This window comes from Syngnathus leptorhynchus, chromosome 5 (assembly GCF_054491065.1).
Source record: "Syngnathus leptorhynchus isolate UIUO chromosome 5, UIUO_Slep, whole genome shotgun sequence".
In the NCBI taxonomy this organism is placed as follows: domain Eukaryota; kingdom Metazoa; phylum Chordata; class Actinopteri; order Syngnathiformes; family Syngnathidae; genus Syngnathus; species Syngnathus leptorhynchus.
In genome coordinates this window covers 5,862,083-5,880,653 of record NC_141199.1, presented here as the reverse complement: position 1 = coordinate 5,880,653, position 18,571 = coordinate 5,862,083, and the positions used below count along the sequence as shown (strand labels likewise).

General features: G+C 42.6%; 20 non-coding genes and 6 pseudogenes across 20 annotated transcripts; 10 read left to right on the top strand and 16 right to left on the bottom strand.

Annotated features, from left to right (window-relative positions):
- Positions 1-143: 143 nt before the first annotated feature.
- LOC147056488 (5S ribosomal RNA) lies at positions 144-262 on the bottom strand. Its single transcript, XR_015066162.1, has one exon. It is a non-coding gene; the product is annotated as a 5S ribosomal RNA (ribosomal RNA).
- A 222-nt stretch (positions 263-484) lies between these two features.
- Positions 485-603, bottom strand: LOC147056487 (5S ribosomal RNA). Its single transcript, XR_015066182.1, has one exon. It is a non-coding gene; the product is annotated as a 5S ribosomal RNA (ribosomal RNA).
- A 389-nt stretch (positions 604-992) lies between these two features.
- Positions 993-1,159, top strand: LOC147056486 (U2 spliceosomal RNA; annotated as a pseudogene).
- Positions 1,160-2,737: 1,578 nt separating this feature from the next.
- On the top strand, positions 2,738-2,928 carry LOC147056485 (U2 spliceosomal RNA). The gene has a single exon (XR_015066265.1). It is a non-coding gene; the product is annotated as a U2 spliceosomal RNA (small nuclear RNA).
- Positions 2,929-3,478: 550 nt separating this feature from the next.
- LOC147056484 (5S ribosomal RNA) lies at positions 3,479-3,596 on the bottom strand (annotated as a pseudogene).
- A 223-nt stretch (positions 3,597-3,819) lies between these two features.
- On the bottom strand, positions 3,820-3,938 carry LOC147056483 (5S ribosomal RNA). Its single transcript, XR_015066161.1, has one exon. It is a non-coding gene; the product is annotated as a 5S ribosomal RNA (ribosomal RNA).
- Positions 3,939-4,160: 222 nt separating this feature from the next.
- LOC147056482 (5S ribosomal RNA) lies at positions 4,161-4,279 on the bottom strand. Its single transcript, XR_015066181.1, has one exon. It is a non-coding gene; the product is annotated as a 5S ribosomal RNA (ribosomal RNA).
- Positions 4,280-4,668: 389 nt separating this feature from the next.
- LOC147056481 (U2 spliceosomal RNA) lies at positions 4,669-4,835 on the top strand (annotated as a pseudogene).
- Positions 4,836-6,163: 1,328 nt separating this feature from the next.
- On the top strand, positions 6,164-6,354 carry LOC147056480 (U2 spliceosomal RNA). The gene has a single exon (XR_015066266.1). It is a non-coding gene; the product is annotated as a U2 spliceosomal RNA (small nuclear RNA).
- Positions 6,355-6,903: 549 nt separating this feature from the next.
- On the bottom strand, positions 6,904-7,022 carry LOC147056479 (5S ribosomal RNA). The gene has a single exon (XR_015066214.1). It is a non-coding gene; the product is annotated as a 5S ribosomal RNA (ribosomal RNA).
- Positions 7,023-7,245: 223 nt separating this feature from the next.
- Positions 7,246-7,364, bottom strand: LOC147056478 (5S ribosomal RNA). Its single transcript, XR_015066186.1, has one exon. It is a non-coding gene; the product is annotated as a 5S ribosomal RNA (ribosomal RNA).
- Positions 7,365-7,587: 223 nt separating this feature from the next.
- On the bottom strand, positions 7,588-7,706 carry LOC147056477 (5S ribosomal RNA). The gene has a single exon (XR_015066217.1). It is a non-coding gene; the product is annotated as a 5S ribosomal RNA (ribosomal RNA).
- Positions 7,707-8,095: 389 nt separating this feature from the next.
- On the top strand, positions 8,096-8,262 carry LOC147056476 (U2 spliceosomal RNA; annotated as a pseudogene).
- Positions 8,263-9,842: 1,580 nt separating this feature from the next.
- Positions 9,843-10,033, top strand: LOC147056475 (U2 spliceosomal RNA). The gene has a single exon (XR_015066275.1). It is a non-coding gene; the product is annotated as a U2 spliceosomal RNA (small nuclear RNA).
- A 551-nt stretch (positions 10,034-10,584) lies between these two features.
- On the bottom strand, positions 10,585-10,703 carry LOC147056474 (5S ribosomal RNA). Its single transcript, XR_015066308.1, has one exon. It is a non-coding gene; the product is annotated as a 5S ribosomal RNA (ribosomal RNA).
- A 223-nt stretch (positions 10,704-10,926) lies between these two features.
- On the bottom strand, positions 10,927-11,045 carry LOC147056473 (5S ribosomal RNA). Its single transcript, XR_015066218.1, has one exon. It is a non-coding gene; the product is annotated as a 5S ribosomal RNA (ribosomal RNA).
- A 222-nt stretch (positions 11,046-11,267) lies between these two features.
- Positions 11,268-11,386, bottom strand: LOC147056472 (5S ribosomal RNA). The gene has a single exon (XR_015066207.1). It is a non-coding gene; the product is annotated as a 5S ribosomal RNA (ribosomal RNA).
- Positions 11,387-11,775: 389 nt separating this feature from the next.
- Positions 11,776-11,942, top strand: LOC147056471 (U2 spliceosomal RNA; annotated as a pseudogene).
- A 1,581-nt stretch (positions 11,943-13,523) lies between these two features.
- LOC147056470 (U2 spliceosomal RNA) lies at positions 13,524-13,714 on the top strand. The gene has a single exon (XR_015066273.1). It is a non-coding gene; the product is annotated as a U2 spliceosomal RNA (small nuclear RNA).
- A 544-nt stretch (positions 13,715-14,258) lies between these two features.
- On the bottom strand, positions 14,259-14,377 carry LOC147056469 (5S ribosomal RNA). The gene has a single exon (XR_015066230.1). It is a non-coding gene; the product is annotated as a 5S ribosomal RNA (ribosomal RNA).
- A 223-nt stretch (positions 14,378-14,600) lies between these two features.
- On the bottom strand, positions 14,601-14,719 carry LOC147056468 (5S ribosomal RNA). The gene has a single exon (XR_015066196.1). It is a non-coding gene; the product is annotated as a 5S ribosomal RNA (ribosomal RNA).
- A 223-nt stretch (positions 14,720-14,942) lies between these two features.
- LOC147056467 (5S ribosomal RNA) lies at positions 14,943-15,061 on the bottom strand. The gene has a single exon (XR_015066180.1). It is a non-coding gene; the product is annotated as a 5S ribosomal RNA (ribosomal RNA).
- A 389-nt stretch (positions 15,062-15,450) lies between these two features.
- On the top strand, positions 15,451-15,617 carry LOC147056466 (U2 spliceosomal RNA; annotated as a pseudogene).
- Positions 15,618-17,197: 1,580 nt separating this feature from the next.
- Positions 17,198-17,388, top strand: LOC147056465 (U2 spliceosomal RNA). Its single transcript, XR_015066255.1, has one exon. It is a non-coding gene; the product is annotated as a U2 spliceosomal RNA (small nuclear RNA).
- A 550-nt stretch (positions 17,389-17,938) lies between these two features.
- Positions 17,939-18,057, bottom strand: LOC147056464 (5S ribosomal RNA). The gene has a single exon (XR_015066307.1). It is a non-coding gene; the product is annotated as a 5S ribosomal RNA (ribosomal RNA).
- Positions 18,058-18,280: 223 nt separating this feature from the next.
- On the bottom strand, positions 18,281-18,399 carry LOC147056463 (5S ribosomal RNA). Its single transcript, XR_015066160.1, has one exon. It is a non-coding gene; the product is annotated as a 5S ribosomal RNA (ribosomal RNA).
- Between the last annotated feature and the right edge of the window lie 172 nt (positions 18,400-18,571).

Sequence of the window (18,571 nt, the reverse complement as noted above, 5' to 3'; positions counted from 1 at the left end):
TAAACGTTTCCTTTCACAATTGACGTGCAAAAAAAAAAAGGCTTTTTTGTTGTTGTTGTGAATTGACCAAGGTGTAATAACCAAATCCCAGAAACAAGGTCACACGCTTGTACGTTATGGCTGTTGTAAAGTGAGAAAAGAAAAGCTTACAGCACCTGGTATTCCCAGGCGGTCTCCCATCCAAGTACTAACCAGGCCCGACCCTGCTTAGCATCCGAGATCGGACGAGATCGGGCGTTCTCAGGGTAGTATGGCCGTAAGCCGTGAGAATACAAGAAAATTTGCATTACATAGACACAATTGCCCCTAAAATTCCAAAGCGGCGGTCCTTGATGGCTGTTGTAAACGTTTCCTTTCACAATTGACGTGCAAAAAAAAAAAAGGCGCTTTTTTTGGTTGTGAATTGACCAAGATGTAATAACCAAATCCCAGAAACAAGGTCACACGCTTGTACGTTATGGCTGTTGTAAAGTGAGAAAAGAAAAGCTTACAGCACCTGGTATTCCCAGGCGGTCTCCCATCCAAGTACTGACCAGGCCCGACCCTGTTTACCTTCCGAGATCGGACGAGATCGGGCGTTCTCAGGGTAGTATGGCCGTAAGCCGTGAGAACACTAGAAAATTTGCATTTTATAGACACAATTGCCTCTAAAATTCCAAAGCGGTGGTCCTTGATGGCTGTTGTAAACGTTTCCTTTCACAATTCAATAATTTATTGGGTTTAAATGTTACACATGGAGTTCAATTTGCAAATAAACATATTGCTTTGTCATTCACATATTTTATTTGGTAATTAATAAAGATTACAAATATGTTACAAAGTGTATCATACACAATATTAAAAATGATAAATATTAAAGTGTCCGACACTACCAAACCAGTAGAATAAACAATACATGTAATTCAGGCCTTCCTGCAAACCATATTGGTGTCAATGAATTCTCAATGCAGTAAAACCCTACATCGTCAGTTTGTGATCAAAGCAATAGAAATATTATTTTGGGGCCATTGTGCAGCAATCTTAGTGTTCTTTTGAGATCTAATTAATCTATGGTGTTTTTGGCAATCATTGAATGATGGGAAGATGGAATAGGGGCTTGCTCCGTCCACTCCACGCATCGTCCTGGTATTGCAGTACCTCTAGGAGCGGTGCACCCCCTCTTGTGGTGAAATTAATCCATAACTGATATTGTGATATATAAGGATACCGTTGTATTTGATAAATATCCATCCATTTTCTGTACCGCTTTGTTGTCCCCACGGGGGTCACGTCGCAGGCGTGCTGGAGCCTTTTTTCCTTCTTCCTAGGACTTTTATAGGGCACGACAAGCCCTCGGTCGCACCATTCTTTTAAAAAAAAAAAAACTCACCCCCTGGTTCTCCTCACCTCTGCACCTCGGACTGCCTTCAACCTTCAGATCCCAGCTGACGAGCGAGCAGACAGCCAGCCTTTGAAAGGGATTCTAAGATCTCACCTATGGAGTTCCTCTCGCGCGCGGTCTTTCTGGATCTCTGCTGTCGTCAGCTGGAATATAATATAGTATGTTGGCATCCGGCTCGAAGGACCAAATAAATGTTGGGTCTAAATATCATCAGACACTACATCACATGCTGGAATGAAGAGGAGAAGACAACCAGGATGAGTTTACTCGCGAGGAGAACGATAGAGAAAGGAAGCTCAGTTACAATCTCCATCAGTTCTGAGTTCTTCCTCCACGTGCTCCTTTTTTAGATGTTTTGGTTGCCCTGGTTACAGAGGCGTTGCTACACTAAAGGGAGGGGAGATAGTGGTTGTAGCAACGCTGATTAGCTAAGGAATGTAGTGTGGTGTGATTTAGCACTTAATTGTTGGCCCTCGACCCCCGCATTGGGATTGCAGAGTCTGTTCTCTTCCCTCAACCAGTTGTCTTCTCCATGGGTGGCTGACTCCTCCTCGAGTGTGATCAGATAACTTGAAGCACGTTGAATGACGCTTACCTGTGGAACAATGCAACTAAACCCTTGCTAAGTTTATCTTCTTAGTAAACTAACACAACACATAATAATAATAATAATATCTATCCCTACTTAAACATTTCAACACATATTAAGTAAATGTCAGGTAACTGGTATACAGTTCCTTAAACGAACATTGAGTAAATATGGGATAACTTATATGTGACTACTCCAAACTGTATATAACATTTAACAAAGAAAAACTGTTCAGATCAACTACAATCTATGAATCAAGGCTATAGTTAACTAAAAGGAATGAAGTCCCTTTAAACTAAACAAAGAACATTTCGCCTATGCAAAGAAGCTCTGCTCATTGTTAGTGAAGGCCTCTTACAAAACAAACACAAAAGTAACATAAGGACAGGAAGGATACATAAGGCTGACGGGGATCAAAAGACATTCCTTAAACTAAATACAAAGCATTTAGTTTAAAGGAGAGTCGTAAACTCGTAAAAGATAAGGCCTCCTGGTCTGGCAGGCCAAGGCTCCCCCCGAGATTATTCCAACATTTATGTAAAATTGTCGCAGCATAGAAATTATGAAAGTAGTTCAGCGGAGAAACGTCATCAACTGTTTTTCTTTTAAAACATGTATATACTCGATTTTAAACATGCATGACATTTTGGTCATTATTGGAATTTTTTTTCCTAAAGTGCTGTGTTTATAGCAAAATTGTGTTTGTCACTCTCACTTTAAGTTGTAGTGCTGGAAATGATCTGGTCCCCGTTTGACTTCATTGGGTTATCGCTTCTCGGCCTTTTGGCTAAGATCAAGTGTAGTATCTGTTCTTATCAGTTTAATATCTGATACGTCCCCTATCCGGGGACCATATATTATATTGATTTTTGGAACAGGGAGATGGAATAGGGGCTTGCTCAGTCCACTCCACGCATTGACCTGGTATTGCAGTATCTCCAGGAACGGTGCACCCCCTCTCGTGGTTAAATTAATCCATAACTGATATTGATATATAAGGATACCTTGATATCCATCCATTTTCTGTACCGCATTGTTGTCCCTACGGGGGTCGCGGGCGTGCTGGAGCCTATCCCCACGGGGGTGCTGGAGCCTATCCCAGCAGTCATCGGGCAGTAGGCGGAGGACACCCTGAACGGGCGTTCTCAGGGTAGTATGGCCGTAAACCGTGAGAACACTAAAAAAATTTGCATTTTATAGACACAATTGCCCCTAAAATTCCAAAGCGGCGGTCCTTGATGGCTGTTGTGAACGTTTCCTTTCACAATTGACGTGCAAAAAAAAAAAAAAAAAGGCTTTCAGCACCTGACGGTCTTGTGGCACTCATCCGGCGAGTCTCCTCCGATGTCTTAATGTTTCATTAACATCCACCTGTCTGTCCGGTGTCACACCTCAGAGAGTAACTGTCGAAGGTTTTTGGTTGTGAATTGACCAAGGTGTAATAACCAAATCCCAGAAACAAGGTCACACGCTTGTACGTTATGGCTGTTGTAAAGTGAGAAAAGAAAAGCTTACAGCACCTGGTATTCCCAGGCGGTCTCCCATCCAAGTACTAACCAGGCCCGACCCTGCTTAGCTTCGAGATCGGACGAGATCGGGCGTTCTCAGGGTAGTATGGCCGTAGGCCGTGAGAACACTAGAAAATTTGCATTTTATAGACACAATTGCCCCTAAAATTCCAAAGTGGCGGTCCTTGATGGCTGTTGTAAACGTTTCCTTTCACAATTGACGTGCAAAAAAAAAAAGGCTTTTTTGTTGTTGTTGTGAATTGACCAAGGTGTAATAACCAAATCCCAGAAACAAGGTCACACGCTTGTACGTTATGGCTGTTGTAAAGTGAGAAAAGAAAAGCTTACAGCACCTGGTATTCCCAGGCGGTCTCCCATCCAAGTACTAACCAGGCCCGACCCTGCTTAGCATCCGAGATCGGACGAGATCGGGCGTTCTCAGGGTAGTATGGCCGTAAGCCGTGAGAATACAAGAAAATTTGCATTACATAGACACAATTGCCCCTAAAATTCCAAAGCGGCGGTCCTTGATGGCTGTTGTAAACGTTTCCTTTCACAATTGACGTGCAAAAAAAAAAAAGGCGCTTTTTTTGGTTGTGAATTGACCAAGATGTAATAACCAAATCCCAGAAACAAGGTCACACGCTTGTACGTTATGGCTGTTGTAAAGTGAGAAAAGAAAAGCTTACAGCACCTGGTATTCCCAGGCGGTCTCCCATCCAAGTACTGACCAGGCCCGACCCTGTTTACCTTCCGAGATCGGACGAGATCGGGCGTTCTCAGGGTAGTATGGCCGTAAGCCGTGAGAACACTAGAAAATTTGCATTTTATAGACACAATTGCCTCTAAAATTCCAAAGCGGTGGTCCTTGATGGCTGTTGTAAACGTTTCCTTTCACAATTCAATAATTTATTGGGTTTAAATGTTACACATGGAGTTCAATTTGCAAATAAACATATTGCTTTGTCATTCACATATTTTATTTGGTAATTAATAAAGATTACAAATATGTTACAAAGTGTATCATACACAATATTAAAAATGATAAATATTAAAGTGTCCGACACTACCAAACCAGTAGAATAAACAATACATGTAATTCAGGCCTTCCTGCAAACCATATTGGTGTCAATGAATTCTCAATGCAGTAAAACCCTACATCGTCAGTTTGTGATCAAAGCAATAGAAATATTATTTTGGGGCCATTGTGCAGCAATCTTAGTGTTCTTTTGAGATCTAATTAATCTATGGTGTTTTTGGCAATCATTGAATGATGGGAAGATGGAATAGGGGCTTGCTCCGTCCACTCCACGCATCGTCCTGGTATTGCAGTACCTCTAGGAGCGGTGCACCCCCTCTTGTGGTGAAATTAATCCATAACTGATATTGTGATATATAAGGATACCGTTGTATTTGATAAATATCCATCCATTTTCTGTACCGCTTTGTTGTCCCCACGGGGGTCACGTCGCAGGCGTGCTGGAGCCTTTTTTCCTTCTTCCTAGGACTTTTATAGGGCACGACAAGCCCTCGGTCGCACCATTCTTTTAAAAAAAAAAAAACTCACCCCCTGGTTCTCCTCACCTCTGCACCTCGGACTGCCTTCAACCTTCAGATCCCAGCTGACGAGCGAGCAGACAGCCAGCCTTTGAAAGGGATTCTAGGATCTCACCTATGGAGTTCCTCTCGCGCGCGGTCTTTCTGGATCTCTGCTGTCGTCAGCTGGAATATAATATAGTATGTTGGCATCCGGCTCGAAGGACCAAATAAATGTTGGGTCTAAATATCATCAGACACTACATCACATGCTGGAATGAAGAGGAGAAGACAACCAGGATGAGTTTACTCGCGAGGAGAACGATAGAGAAAGGAAGCTCAGTTACAATCTCCATCAGTTCTGAGTTCTTCCTCCACGTGCTCCTTTTTTAGATGTTTTGGTTGCCCTGGTTACAGAGGCGTTGCTACACTAAAGGGAGGGGAGATAGTGGTTGTAGCAACGCTGATTAGCTAAGGAATGTAGTGTGGTGTGATTTAGCACTTAATTGTTGGCCCTCGACCCCCGCATTGGGATTGCAACATTGAGTAAATATGGGATAACTTATATGTGACTACTCCAAACTGTATACAACATTTAACAAAGAAAAACAGTTCAGATCAACTACAATCTATGAATCAAGGCTATAGTTAACTAAAAGGAATGAAGTCCCTTTAAACTAAACAAAGAACATTTCGCCTATGCAAAGAAGCTCTGCTCATTGTTAGTGAAGGCCTCTTACAAAACAAACACAAAAGTAACATAAGGACAGGAAGGATACATAAGGCTGACGGGGATCAAAAGACATTCCTTAAACTAAATACAAAGCATTTAGTTTAAAGGAGAGTCGTAAACTCGTAAAAGATAAGGCCTCCTGGTCTGGCAGGCCAAGGCTCCCCCCGAGATTATTCCAACATTTATGTAAAATTGTCGCAGCATAGAAATTATGAAAGTAGTTCAGCGGAGAAACGTCATCAACTGTTTTTCTTTTAAAACATGTATATACTCGATTTTAAACATGCATGACATTTTGGTCATTATTGGAATTTTTTTTCCTAAAGTGCTGTGTTTATAGCAAAATTGTGTTTGTCACTCTCACTTTAAGTTGTAGTGCTGGAAATGATCTGGTCCCCGTTTGACTTCATTGGGTTATCGCTTCTCAGCCTTTTGGCTAAGATCAAGTGTAGTATCTGTTCTTATCAGTTTAATATCTGATACGTCCCCTATCCGGGGACCATATATTATATTGATTTTTGGAACAGGGAGATGGAATAGGGGCTTGCTCAGTCCACTCCACGCATCGACCTGGTATTGCAGTATCTCCAGGAACGGTGCACCCCCTCTCGTGGTTAAATTAATCCATAACTGATATTGATATATAAGGATACCTTGATATCCATCCATTTTCTGTACCGCATTGTTGTCCCTACGGGGGTCGCGGGCGTGCTGGAGCCTATCCCCACGGGGGTGCTGGAGCCTATCCCAGCAGTCATCGGGCAGTAGGCGGAGGACACCCTGAACGGGCGTTCTCAGGGTAGTATGGCCGTAAACCGTGAGAACACTAAAAAAATTTGCATTTTATAGACACAATTGCCCCTAAAATTCCAAAGCGGCGGTCCTTGATGGCTGTTGTGAACGTTTCCTTTCACAATTGACGTGCAAAAAAAAAAAAAAAAGGCTTTCAGCACCTGACGGTCTTGTGGCACTCATCCGGCGAGTCTCCTCCGATGTCTTAATGCTTCATTAACATCCACCTGTCTGTCCGGTGTCACACCTCAGAGAGTAACTGTCGAAGGTTTTTGGTTGTGAATTGACCAAGGTGTAATAACCAAATCCCAGAAACAAGGTCACACGCTTGTACGTTATGGCTGTTGTAAAGTGAGAAAAGAAAAGCTTACAGCACCTGGTATTCCCAGGCGGTCTCCCATCCAAGTACTGACCAGGCCCGACCCTGTTTACCTTCCGAGATCGGACGAGATCGGGCGTTCTCAGGGTAGTATGGCCGTAGGCCGTGAGAACACTAGAAAATTTGCATTTTATAGACACAATTGCCCCTAAAATTCCAAAGTGGCGGTCCTTGATGGCTGTTGTAAACGTTTCCTTTCACAATTGACGTGCAAAAAAAAAAAGGCTTTTTTGTTGTTGTTGTGAATTGACCAAGGTGTAATAACCAAATCCCAGAAACAAGGTCACACGCTTGTACGTTATGGCTGTTGTAAAGTGAGAAAAGAAAAGCTTACAGCACCTGGTATTCCCAGGCGGTCTCCCATCCAAGTACTAACCAGGCCCGACCCTGCTTAGCATCCGAGATCGGACGAGATCGGGCGTTCTCAGGGTAGTATGGCCATAAGCCGTGAGAATACAAGAAAATTTGCATTACATAGACACAATTGCCCCTAAAATTCCAAAGCGGCGGTCCTTGATGGCTGTTGTAAACGTTTCCTTTCACAATTGACGTGCAAAAAAAAAAAAAGGCGCTTTTTTTGGTTGTGAATTGACCAAGATGTAATAACCAAATCCCAGAAACAAGGTCACACGCTTGTACGTTATGGCTGTTGTAAAGTGAGAAAAGAAAAGCTTACAGCACCTGGTATTCCCAGGCGGTCTCCCATCCAAGTACTGACCAGGCCCGACCCTGTTTACCTTACGAGATCGGATGAGATCGGGCGTTCTCAGGGTAGTATGGCCGTAAGCCGTGAGAACACTAGAAAATTTGCATTTTATAGACACAATTGCCTCTAAAATTCCAAAGCGGTGGTCCTTGATGGCTGTTGTAAACGTTTCCTTTCACAATTCAATAATTTATTGGGTTTAAATGTTACACATGGAGTTCAATTTGCAAATAAACATATTGCTTTGTCATTCACATATTTTATTTGGTAATTAATAAAGATTACAAATATGTTACAAAGTGTATCATACACAATATTAAAAATGATGAATATTAAAGTGTCCGACACTACCAAACCAGTAGAATAAACAATACATGTAATTCAGGCCTTCCTGCAAACCATATTGGTGTCAATGAATTCTCAATGCAGTAAAACACTACATCGTCAGTTTGTGATCAAAGCAATAGAAATATTATTTTGGGGCCATTGTGCAGCAATCTTAGTGTTCTTTTGAGATCTAATTAATCTATGGTGTTTTTGGCAATCATTGAATGATGGGAAGATGGAATAGGGGCTTGCTCCGTCCACTCCACGCATCGTCCTGGTATTGCAGTACCTCTAGGAGCGGTGCACCCCCTCTTGTGGTGAAATTAATCCATAACTGATATTGTGATATATAAGGATACCGTTGTATTTGATAAATATCCATCCATTTTCTGTACCGCTTTGTTGTCCCCACGGGGGTCACGTCGCAGGCGTGCTGGAGCCTTTTTTCCTTCTTCCTAGGACTTTTATAGGGCACGACAAGCCCTCGGTCGCACCATTCTTTTAAAAAACAAAAACTCACCCCCTGGTTCTCCTCACCTCTGCACCTCGGACTGCCTTCAACCTTCAGATCCCAGCTGACGAGCGAGCAGACAGCCAGCCTTTGAAAGGGATTCTAGGATCTCACCTATGGAGTTCCTCTCGCGCGCGGTCTTTCTGGATCTCTGCTGTCGTCAGCTGGAATATAATATAGTATGTTGGCATCCGGCTCGAAGGACCAAATAAATGTTGGGTCTAAATATCATCAGACACTACATCACATGCTGGAATGAAGAGGAGAAGACAACCAGGATGAGTTTACTCGCGAGGAGAACGATAGAGAAAGGAAGCTCAGTTACAATCTCCATCAGTTCTGAGTTCTTCCTCCACGTGCTCCTTTTTTAGATGTTTTGGTTGCCCTGGTTACAGAGGCGTTGCTACACTAAAGGGAGGGGAGATAGTGGTTGTAGCAACGCTGATTAGCTAAGGAATGTAGTGTGGTGTGATTTAGCACTTAATTGTTGGCCCTCGACCCCCGCATTGGGATTGCAGAGTCTGTTCTCTTCCCTCAACCAGTTGTCTTCTCCATGGGTGGCTGACTCCTCCTCGAGTGTGATCAGATAACTTGAAGCACGTTGAATGACGCTTACCTGTGGAACAATGCAACTAAACCCTTGCTAAGTTTATCTTCTTAGTAAACTAACACAACACATAATAATAATAATAATAATATCTATCCCTACTTAAACATTTCAACACATATTAAGTAAATGTCAGGTAACTGGTATACAGTTCCTTAAACGAACATTGAGTAAATATGGGATAACTTATATGTGACTACTCCAAACTGTATATAACATTTAACAAAGAAAAACAGTTCAGATCAACTACAATCTATGAATCAAGGCTATAGTTAACTAAAAGGAATGAAGTCCCTTTAAACTAAACAAAGAACATTTCGCCTATGCAAAGAAGCTCTGCTCATTGTTAGTGAAGGCCTCTTACAAAACAAACACAAAAGTAACATAAGGACAGGAAGGATACATAAGGCTGACGGGGATCAAAAGACATTCCTTAAACTAAATACAAAGCATTTAGTTTAAAGGAGAGTCGTAAACTCGTAAAAGATAAGGCCTCCTGGTCTGGCAGGCCAAGGCTCCCCCCGAGATTATTCCAACATTTATGTAAAATTGTCGCAGCATAGAAATTATGAAAGTAGTTCAGCGGAGAAACGTCATCAACTGTTTTTCTTTTAAAACATGTATATACTCGATTTTAAACATGCATGACATTTTGGTCATTATTGGAATTTTTTTTCCTAAAGTGCTGTGTTTATAGCAAAATTGTGTTTGTCACTCTCACTTTAAGTTGTAGTGCTGGAAATGATCTGGTCCCCGTTTGACTTCATTGGGTTATCGCTTCTCGGCCTTTTGGCTAAGATCAAGTGTAGTATCTGTTCTTATCAGTTTAATATCTGATACGTCCCCTATCCGGGGACCATATATTAAATTGATTTTTGGAACAGGGAGATGGAATAGGGGCTTGCTCAGTCCACTCCACTTATCGACCTGGTATTGCAGTATCTCCAGGAACGGTGCACCCCCTCTCGTGGTTAAATTAATCCATAACTGATATTGATATATAAGGATACCTTGATATCCATCCATTTTCTGTACCGCATTGTTGTCCCTACGGGGGTCGCGGGCGTGCTGGAGCCTATCCCCACGGGGGTGCTGGAGTCTATCCCAGCAGTCATCGGGCAGTAGGCGGAGGACACCCTGAACGGGCGTTCTCAGGGTAGTATGGCCGTAAACCGTGAGAACACTAAAAAAATTTGCATTTTATAGACACAATTGCCCCTAAAATTCTAAAGCGGCGGTCCTTGATGGCTGTTGTGAACGTTTCCTTTCACAATTGACGTGCAAAAAAAAAAAAAAAAAAGGCTTTCAGCACCTGACGGTCTTGTGGCACTCATCCGGCGAGTCTCCTCCGATGTCTTAATGCTTCATTAACATCCACCTGTCTGTCCGGTGTCACACCTCAGAGAGTAACTGTCGAAGGTTTTTGGTTGTGAATTGACCAAGGTGTAATAACCAAATCCCAGAAACAAGGTCACACGCTTGTACGTTATGGCTGTTGTAAAGTGAGAAAAGAAAAGCTTACAGCACCTGGTATTCCCAGGCGGTCTCCCATCCAAGTACTAACCAGGCCCGACCCTGCTTAGCTTCCGAGATCGGACGAGATCGGGCGTTCTCAGGGTAGTATGGCCGTAAGCCGTGAGAACATTAGAAAATTTGCATTTTATAGACACAATTGCCCCTAAAATTCCAAAGTGGCGGTCCTTGATGGCTGTTGTAAACGTTTCCTTTCACAATTGACGTGCAAAAAAAAAAAGGCTTTTTTGTTGTTGTTGTGAATTGACCAAGGTGTAATAACCAAATCCCAGAAACAAGGTCACACGCTTGTACGTTATGGCTGTTGTAAAGTGAGAAAAGAAAAGCTTACAGCACCTGGTATTCCCAGGCGGTCTCCCATCCAAGTACTAACCAGGCCCGACCCTGCTTAGCATCCGAGATCGGACGAGATTGGGCGTTCTCAGGGTAGTATGGCCGTAAGCCGTGAGAATACAAGAAAATTTGCATTACATAGACACAATTGCCCCTAAAATTCCAAAGCGGCGGTCCTTGATGGCTGTTGTAAACGTTTCCTTTCACAATTGACGTGCAAAAAAAAAAAAGGCGCTTTTTTTGGTTGTGAATTGACCAAGATGTAATAACCAAATCCCAGAAACAAGGTCACACGCTTGTACGTTATGGCTGTTGTAAAGTGAGAAAAGAAAAGCTTACAGCACCTGGTATTCCCAGGCGGTCTCCCATCCAAATACTGACCAGGCCCGACCCTGTTTACCTTCCGAGATCGGACGAGATCGGGCGTTCTCAGGGTAGTATGGCCGTAAGCCGTGAGAACACTAGAAAATTTTCATTTTATAGACACAATTGCCTCTAAAATTCCAAAGCGGTGGTCCTTGATGGCTGTTGTAAACGTTTCCTTTCACAATTCAATAATTTATTGGGTTTAAATGTTACACATGGAGTTCAATTTGCAAATAAACATATTGCTTTGTCATTCACATATTTTATTTGGTAATTAATAAAGATTACAAATATGTTACAAAGTGTATCATACACAATATTAAAAATGATAAATATTAAAGTGTCCGACACTACCAAACCAGTAGAATAAACAATACATGTAATTCAGGCCTTCCTGCAAACCATATTGGTGTCAATGAATTCTCAATGCAGTAAAACCCTACATCGTCAGTTTGTGATCAAAGCAATAGAAATATTATTTTGGGGCCATTGTGCAGCAATCTTAGTGTTCTTTTGAGATCTAATTAATCTATGGTGTTTTTGGCAATCATTGAATGATGGGAAGATGGAATAGGGGCTTGCTCCGTCCACTCCACGCATCGTCCTGGTATTGCAGTACCTCTAGGAGCGGTGCACCCCCTCTTGTGGTGAAATTAATCCATAACTGATATTGTGATATATAAGGATACCGTTGTATTTGATAAATATCCATCCATTTTCTGTACCGCTTTGTTGTCCCCACGGGGGTCACGTCGCAGGCGTGCTGGAGCCTTTTTTCCTTCTTCCTAGGACTTTTATAGGGCACGACAAGCCCTCGGTCGCACCATTCTTTTAAAAAAAAAAAAACTCACCCCCTGGTTCTCCTCACCTCTGCACCTCGGACTGCCTTCAACCTTCAGATCCCAGCTGACGAGCGAGCAGACAGCCAGCCTTTGAAAGGGATTCTAGGATCTCACCTATGGAGTTCCTCTCGCGCGCGGTCTTTCTGGATCTCTGCTGTCGTCAGCTGGAATATAATATAGTATGTTGGCATCCGGCTCGAAGGACCAAATAAATGTTGGGTCTAAATATCATCAGACACTACATCACATGCTGGAATGAAGAGGAGAAGACAACCAGGATGAGTTTACTCGCGAGGAGAACGATAGAGAAAGGAAGCTCAGTTACAATCTCCATCAGTTCTGAGTTCTTCCTCCACGTGCTCCTTTTTTAGATGTTTTGGTTGCCCTGGTTACAGAGGCGTTGCTACACTAAAGGGAGGGGAGATAGTGGTTGTAGCAACGCTGATTAGCTAAGGAATGTAGTGTGGTGTGATTTAGCACTTAATTGTTGGCCCTCGACCCCCGCATTGGGATTGCAGAGTCTGTTCTCTTCCCTCAACCAGTTGTCTTCTCCATGGGTGGCTGACTCCTCCTCGAGTGTGATCAGATAACTTGAAGCACGTTGAATGACGCTTACCTGTGGAACAATGCAACTAAACCCTTGCTAAGTTTATCTTCTTAGTAAACTAACACAACACATAATAATAATAATAATAATATCTATCCCTACTTAAACATTTCAACACATATTAAGTAAATGTCAGGTAACTGGTATACAGTTCCTTAAACGAACATTGAGTAAATATGGGATAACTTATATGTGACTACTCCAAACTGTATACAACATTTAACAAAGAAAAACAGTTCAGATCAACTACAATCTATGAATCAAGGCTATAGTTAACTAAAAGGAATGAAGTCCCTTTAAACTAAACAAAGAACATTTCGCCTATGCAAAGAAGCTCTGCTCATTGTTAGTGAAGGCCTCTTACAAAACAAACACAAAAGTAACATAAGGACAGGAAGGATACATAAGGCTGACGGGGATCAAAAGACATTCCTTAAACTAAATACAAAGCATTTAGTTTAAAGGAGAGTCGTAAACTCGTAAAAGATAAGGCCTCCTGGTCTGGCAGGCCAAGGCTCCCCCCGAGATTATTCCAACATTTATGTAAAATTGTCGCAGCATAGAAATTATGAAAGTAGTTCAGCGGAGAAACGTCATCAACTGTTTTTCTTTTAAAACATGTATATACTCGATTTTAAACATGCATGACATTTTGGTCATTATTGGAATTTTTTTTCCTAAAGTGCTGTGTTTATAGCAAAATTGTGTTTGTCACTCTCACTTTAAGTTGTAGTGCTGGAAATGATCTGGTCCCCGTTTGACTTCATTGGGTTATCGCTTCTCAGCCTTTTGGCTAAGATCAAGTGTAGTATCTGTTCTTATCAGTTTAATATTTGATACGTCCCCTATCCGGGGACCATATATTATATTGATTTTTGGAACAGGGAGATGAAATAGGGGCTTGCTCAGTCCACTCCACGCATCGACCTGGTATTGCAGTATCTCCAGGAACGGTGCACCCCCTCTCGTGGTTAAATTAATCCATAACTGATATTGATATATAAGGATACCTTGATATCCATCCATTTTCTGTACCGCATTGTTGTCCCTACGGGGGTCGCGGGCGTGCTGGAGCCTATCCCCACGGGGGTGCTGGAGCCTATCCCAGCAGTCATCGGGCAGTAGGCGGAGGACACCCTGAACGGGCGTTCTCAGGGTAGTATGGCCGTAAACCGTGAGAACACTAAAAAAATTTGCATTTTATAGACACAATTGCCCCTAAAATTCCAAAGCGGCGGTCCTTGATGGCTGTTGTGAACGTTTCCTTTCACAATTGACGTGCAAAAAAAAAAAGGCTTTCAGCACCTGACGGTCTTGTGGCACTCATCCGGCGAGTCTCCTCCGATGTCTTAATGCTTCATTAACATCCACCTGTCTGTCCGGTGTCACACCTCAGAGAGTAACTGTCGAAGGTTTTTGGTTGTGAATTGACCAAGGTGTAATAACCAAATCCCAGAAACAAGGTCACACGCTTGTACGTTATGGCTGTTGTAAAGTGAGAAAAGAAAAGCTTACAGCACTTGGTATTCCCAGGCGGTCTCCCATCCAAGTACTGACCAGGCCCGACCCTGTTTACCTTCCGAGATCGGACGAGATCGGGCGTTCTCAGGGTAGTATGGCCGTAGGCCGTGAGAACACTAGAAAATTTGCATTTTATAGACACAATTGCCCCTAAAATTCCAAAGTGGCAGTCCTTGATGGCTGTTGTAAACGTTTCCTTTCACAATTGACGTGCAAAAAAAAAAAGGCTTTTTTGTTGTTGTTGTGAATTGACCAAGGTGTAATAACCAAATCCCAGAAACAAGGTCACACGCTTGTACGTTATGGCTGTTGTAAAGTGAGAAAAGAAAAGCTTACAGCACCTGGTATTCCCAGGCGATCTCCCATCCAAGTACTAACCAGGCCCGACCCTGCTTAGCATCCGAGATCGGACGAGATCGGGCGTTCTCAGGGTAGTATGGCCGTAAGCCGTGAGAATACAAGAAAATTTGCATTACATAGACACAATTGCCCCTAAAATTCCAAAGCGGCGGTCCTTGATGGCTGTTGTAAACGTTTCCTTTCACAATTGACGTGCAAAAAAAAAAAAAGGCGCTTTTTTTGGTTGTGAATTGACCAAGATGTAATAACCAAATCCCAGAAACAAGGTCACACGCTTGTACGTTATGGCTGTTGTAAAGTGAGAAAAGAAAAGCTTACAGCACCTGGTATTCCCAGGCGGTCTCCCATCCAAGTACTGACCAGGCCCGACCCTGTTTACCTTCCGAGATCGGACGAGATCGGGCGTTCTCAGGGTAGTATGGCCGTAAGCCGTGAGAACACTAGAAAATTTGCATTTTATAGACACAATTGCCTCTAAAATTCCAAAGCGGTGGTCCTTGATGGCTGTTGTAAACGTTTCCTTTCACAATTCAATAATTTATTGGGTTTAAATGTTACACATGGAGTTCAATTTGCAAATAAACATATTGCTTTGTCATTCACATATTTTATTTGGTAATTAATAAAGATTACAAATATGTTACAAAGTGTATCATACACAATATTAAAAATGATGAATATTAAAGTGTCCGACACTACCAAACCAGTAGAATAAACAATACATGTAATTCAGGCCTTCCTGCAAACCATATTGGTGTCAATGAATTCTCAATGCAGTAAAACACTACATCGTCAGTTTGTGATCAAAGCAATAGAAATATTATTTTGGGGCCATTGTGCAGCAATTTTAGTGTTCTTTTGAGATCTAATTAATCTATGGTGTTTTTGGCAATCATTGAAGGATGGGAAGATGGAATAGGGGCTTGCTCCGTCCACTCCACGCATCGTCCTGGTATTGCAGTACCTCTAGGAGCGGTGCACCCCCTCTTGTGGTGAAATTAATCCATAACTGATATTGTGATATATAAGGATACCGTTGTATTTGATAAATATCCATCCATTTTCTGTACCGCTTTGTTGTCCCCACGGGGGTCACGTCGCAGGCGTGCTGGAGCCTTTTTTCCTTCTTCCTAGGACTTTTATAGGGCACGACAAGCCCTCGGTCGCACCATTCTTTTAAAAAACAAAAACTCACCCCCTGGTTCTCCTCACCTCTGCACCTCGGACTGCCTTCAACCTTCAGATCCCAGCTGACGAGCGAGCAGACAGCCAGCCTTTGAAAGGGATTCTAGGATCTCACCTATGGAGTTCCTCTCGCGCGCGGTCTTTCTGGATCTCTGCTGTCGTCAGCTGGAATATAATATAGTATGTTGGCATCCGGCTCGAAGGACCAAATAAATGTTGGGTCTAAATATCATCAGACACTACATCACATGCTGGAATGAAGAGGAGAAGACAACCAGGATGAGTTTACTCGCGAGGAGAACGATAGAGAAAGGAAGCTCAGTTACAATCTCCATCAGTTCTGAGTTCTTCCTCCACGTGCTCCTTTTTTAGATGTTTTGGTTGCCCTGGTTACAGAGGCGTTGCTACACTAAAGGGAGGGGAGATAGTGGTTGTAGCAACGCTGATTAGCTAAGGAATGTAGTGTGGTGTGATTTAGCACTTAATTGTTGGCCCTCGACCCCCGCATTGGGATTGCAGAGTCTGTTCTCTTCCCTCAACCAGTTGTCTTCTCCATGGGTGGCTGACTCCTCCTCGAGTGTGATCAGATAACTTGAAGCACGTTGAATGACGCTTACCTGTGGAACAATGCAACTAAACCCTTGCTAAGTTTATCTTCTTAGTAAACTAACACAACACATAATAATAATAATAATAATATCTATCCCTACTTAAACATTTCAACACATATTAAGTAAATGTCAGGTAACTGGTATACAGTTCCTTAAACGAACATTGAGTAAATATGGGATAACTTATATGTGACTACTCCAAACTGTATATAACATTTAACAAAGAAAAACAGTTCAGATCAACTACAATCTATGAATCAAGGCTATAGTTAACTAAAAGGAATGAAGTCCCTTTAAACTAAACAAAGAACATTTCGCCTATGCAAAGAAGCTCTGCTCATTGTTAGTGAAGGCCTCTTACAAAACAAACACAAAAGTAACATAAGGACAGGAAGGATACATAAGGCTGACGGGGATCAAAAGACATTCCTTAAACTAAATACAAAGCATTTAGTTTAAAGGAGAGTCGTAAACTCGTAAAAGATAAGGCCTCCTGGTCTGGCAGGCCAAGGCTCCCCCCGAGATTATTCCAACATTTATGTAAAATTGTCGCAGCATAGAAATTATGAAAGTAGTTCAGCGGAGAAACGTCATCAACTGTTTTTCTTTCAAAACATGTATATACTCGATTTTAAACATGCATGACATTTTGGTCATTATTGGAATTTTTTTTCCTAAAGTGCTGTGTTTATAGCAAAATTGTGTTTGTCACTCTCACTTTAAGTTGTAGTGCTGGAAATGATCTGGTCCCCGTTTGACTTCATTGGGTTATCGCTTCTCGGCCTTTTGGCTAAGATCAAGTGTAGTATCTGTTCTTATCAGTTTAATATCTGATACGTCCCCTATCCGGGGACCATATATTAAATTGATTTTTGGAACAGGGAGATGGAATAGGGGCTTGCTCAGTCCACTCCACGCATCGACCTGGTATTGCAGTATCTCCAGGAACGGTGCACCCCCTCTCGTGGTTAAATTAATCCATAACTGATATTGATATATAAGGATACCTTGATATCCATCCATTTTCTGTACCGCATTGTTGTCCCTACGGGGGTCGCGGGCGTGCTGGAGCCTATCCCCACGGGGGTGCTGGAGCCTATCCCAGCAGTCATCGGGCAGTAGGCGGAGGACACCCTGAACGGGCGTTCTCAGGGTAGTATGGCCGTAAACCGTGAGAACACTAAAAAAATTTGCATTTTATAGACACAATTGCCCCTAAAATTCCAAAGCGGCGGTCCTTGATGGCTGTTGTGAACGTTTCCTTTCACAATTGACGTGCAAAAAAAAAAAAAAAAAGGCTTTCAGCACCTGACGGTCTTGTGGCACTCATCCGGCGAGTCTCCTCCGATGTCTTAATGCTTCATTAACATCCACCTGTCTGTCCGGTGTCACACCTCAGAGAGTAACTGTCGAAGGTTTTTGGTTGTGAATTGACCAAGGTGTAATAACCAAATCCCAGAAACAAGGTCACACGCTTGTACGTTATGGCTGTTGTAAAGTGAGAAAAGAAAAGCTTACAGCACCTGGTATTCCCAGGCGGTCTCCCATCCAAGTACTAACCAGGCCCGACCCTGCTTAGCTTCCGAGATCGGACGAGATCGGGCGTTCTCAGGGTAGTATGGCCGTAAGCCGTGAGAACACTAGAAAATTTGCATTTTATAGACACAATTGCCCCTAAAATTCCAAAGTGGCGGTCCTTGATGGCTGTTGTAAACGTTTCCTTTCACAATTGACGTGCAAAAAAAAAAAGGCTTTTTTGTTGTTGTTGTGAATTGACCAAGGTGTAATAACCAAATCCCAGAAACAAGGTCACACGCTTGTACGTTATGGCTGTTGTAAAGTGAGAAAAGAAAAGCTTACAGCACCTGGTATTCCCAGGCGGTCTCCCATCCAAGTACTAACCAGGCCCGACCCTGCTTAGCATCCGAGATCGGACGAGATCGGGCGTTCTCAGGGTAGTATGGCCGTAAGCCGTGAGAATACAAGAAAATTTGCATTACATAGACACAATTGCCCCTAAAATTCCAAAGCGGCGGTCCTTGATGGCTGTTGTAAACGTTTCCTTTCACAATTGACGTGCAAAAAAAAAAAAGGCGCTTTTTTTGGTTGTGAATTGACCAAGATGTAATAACCAAATCCCAGAA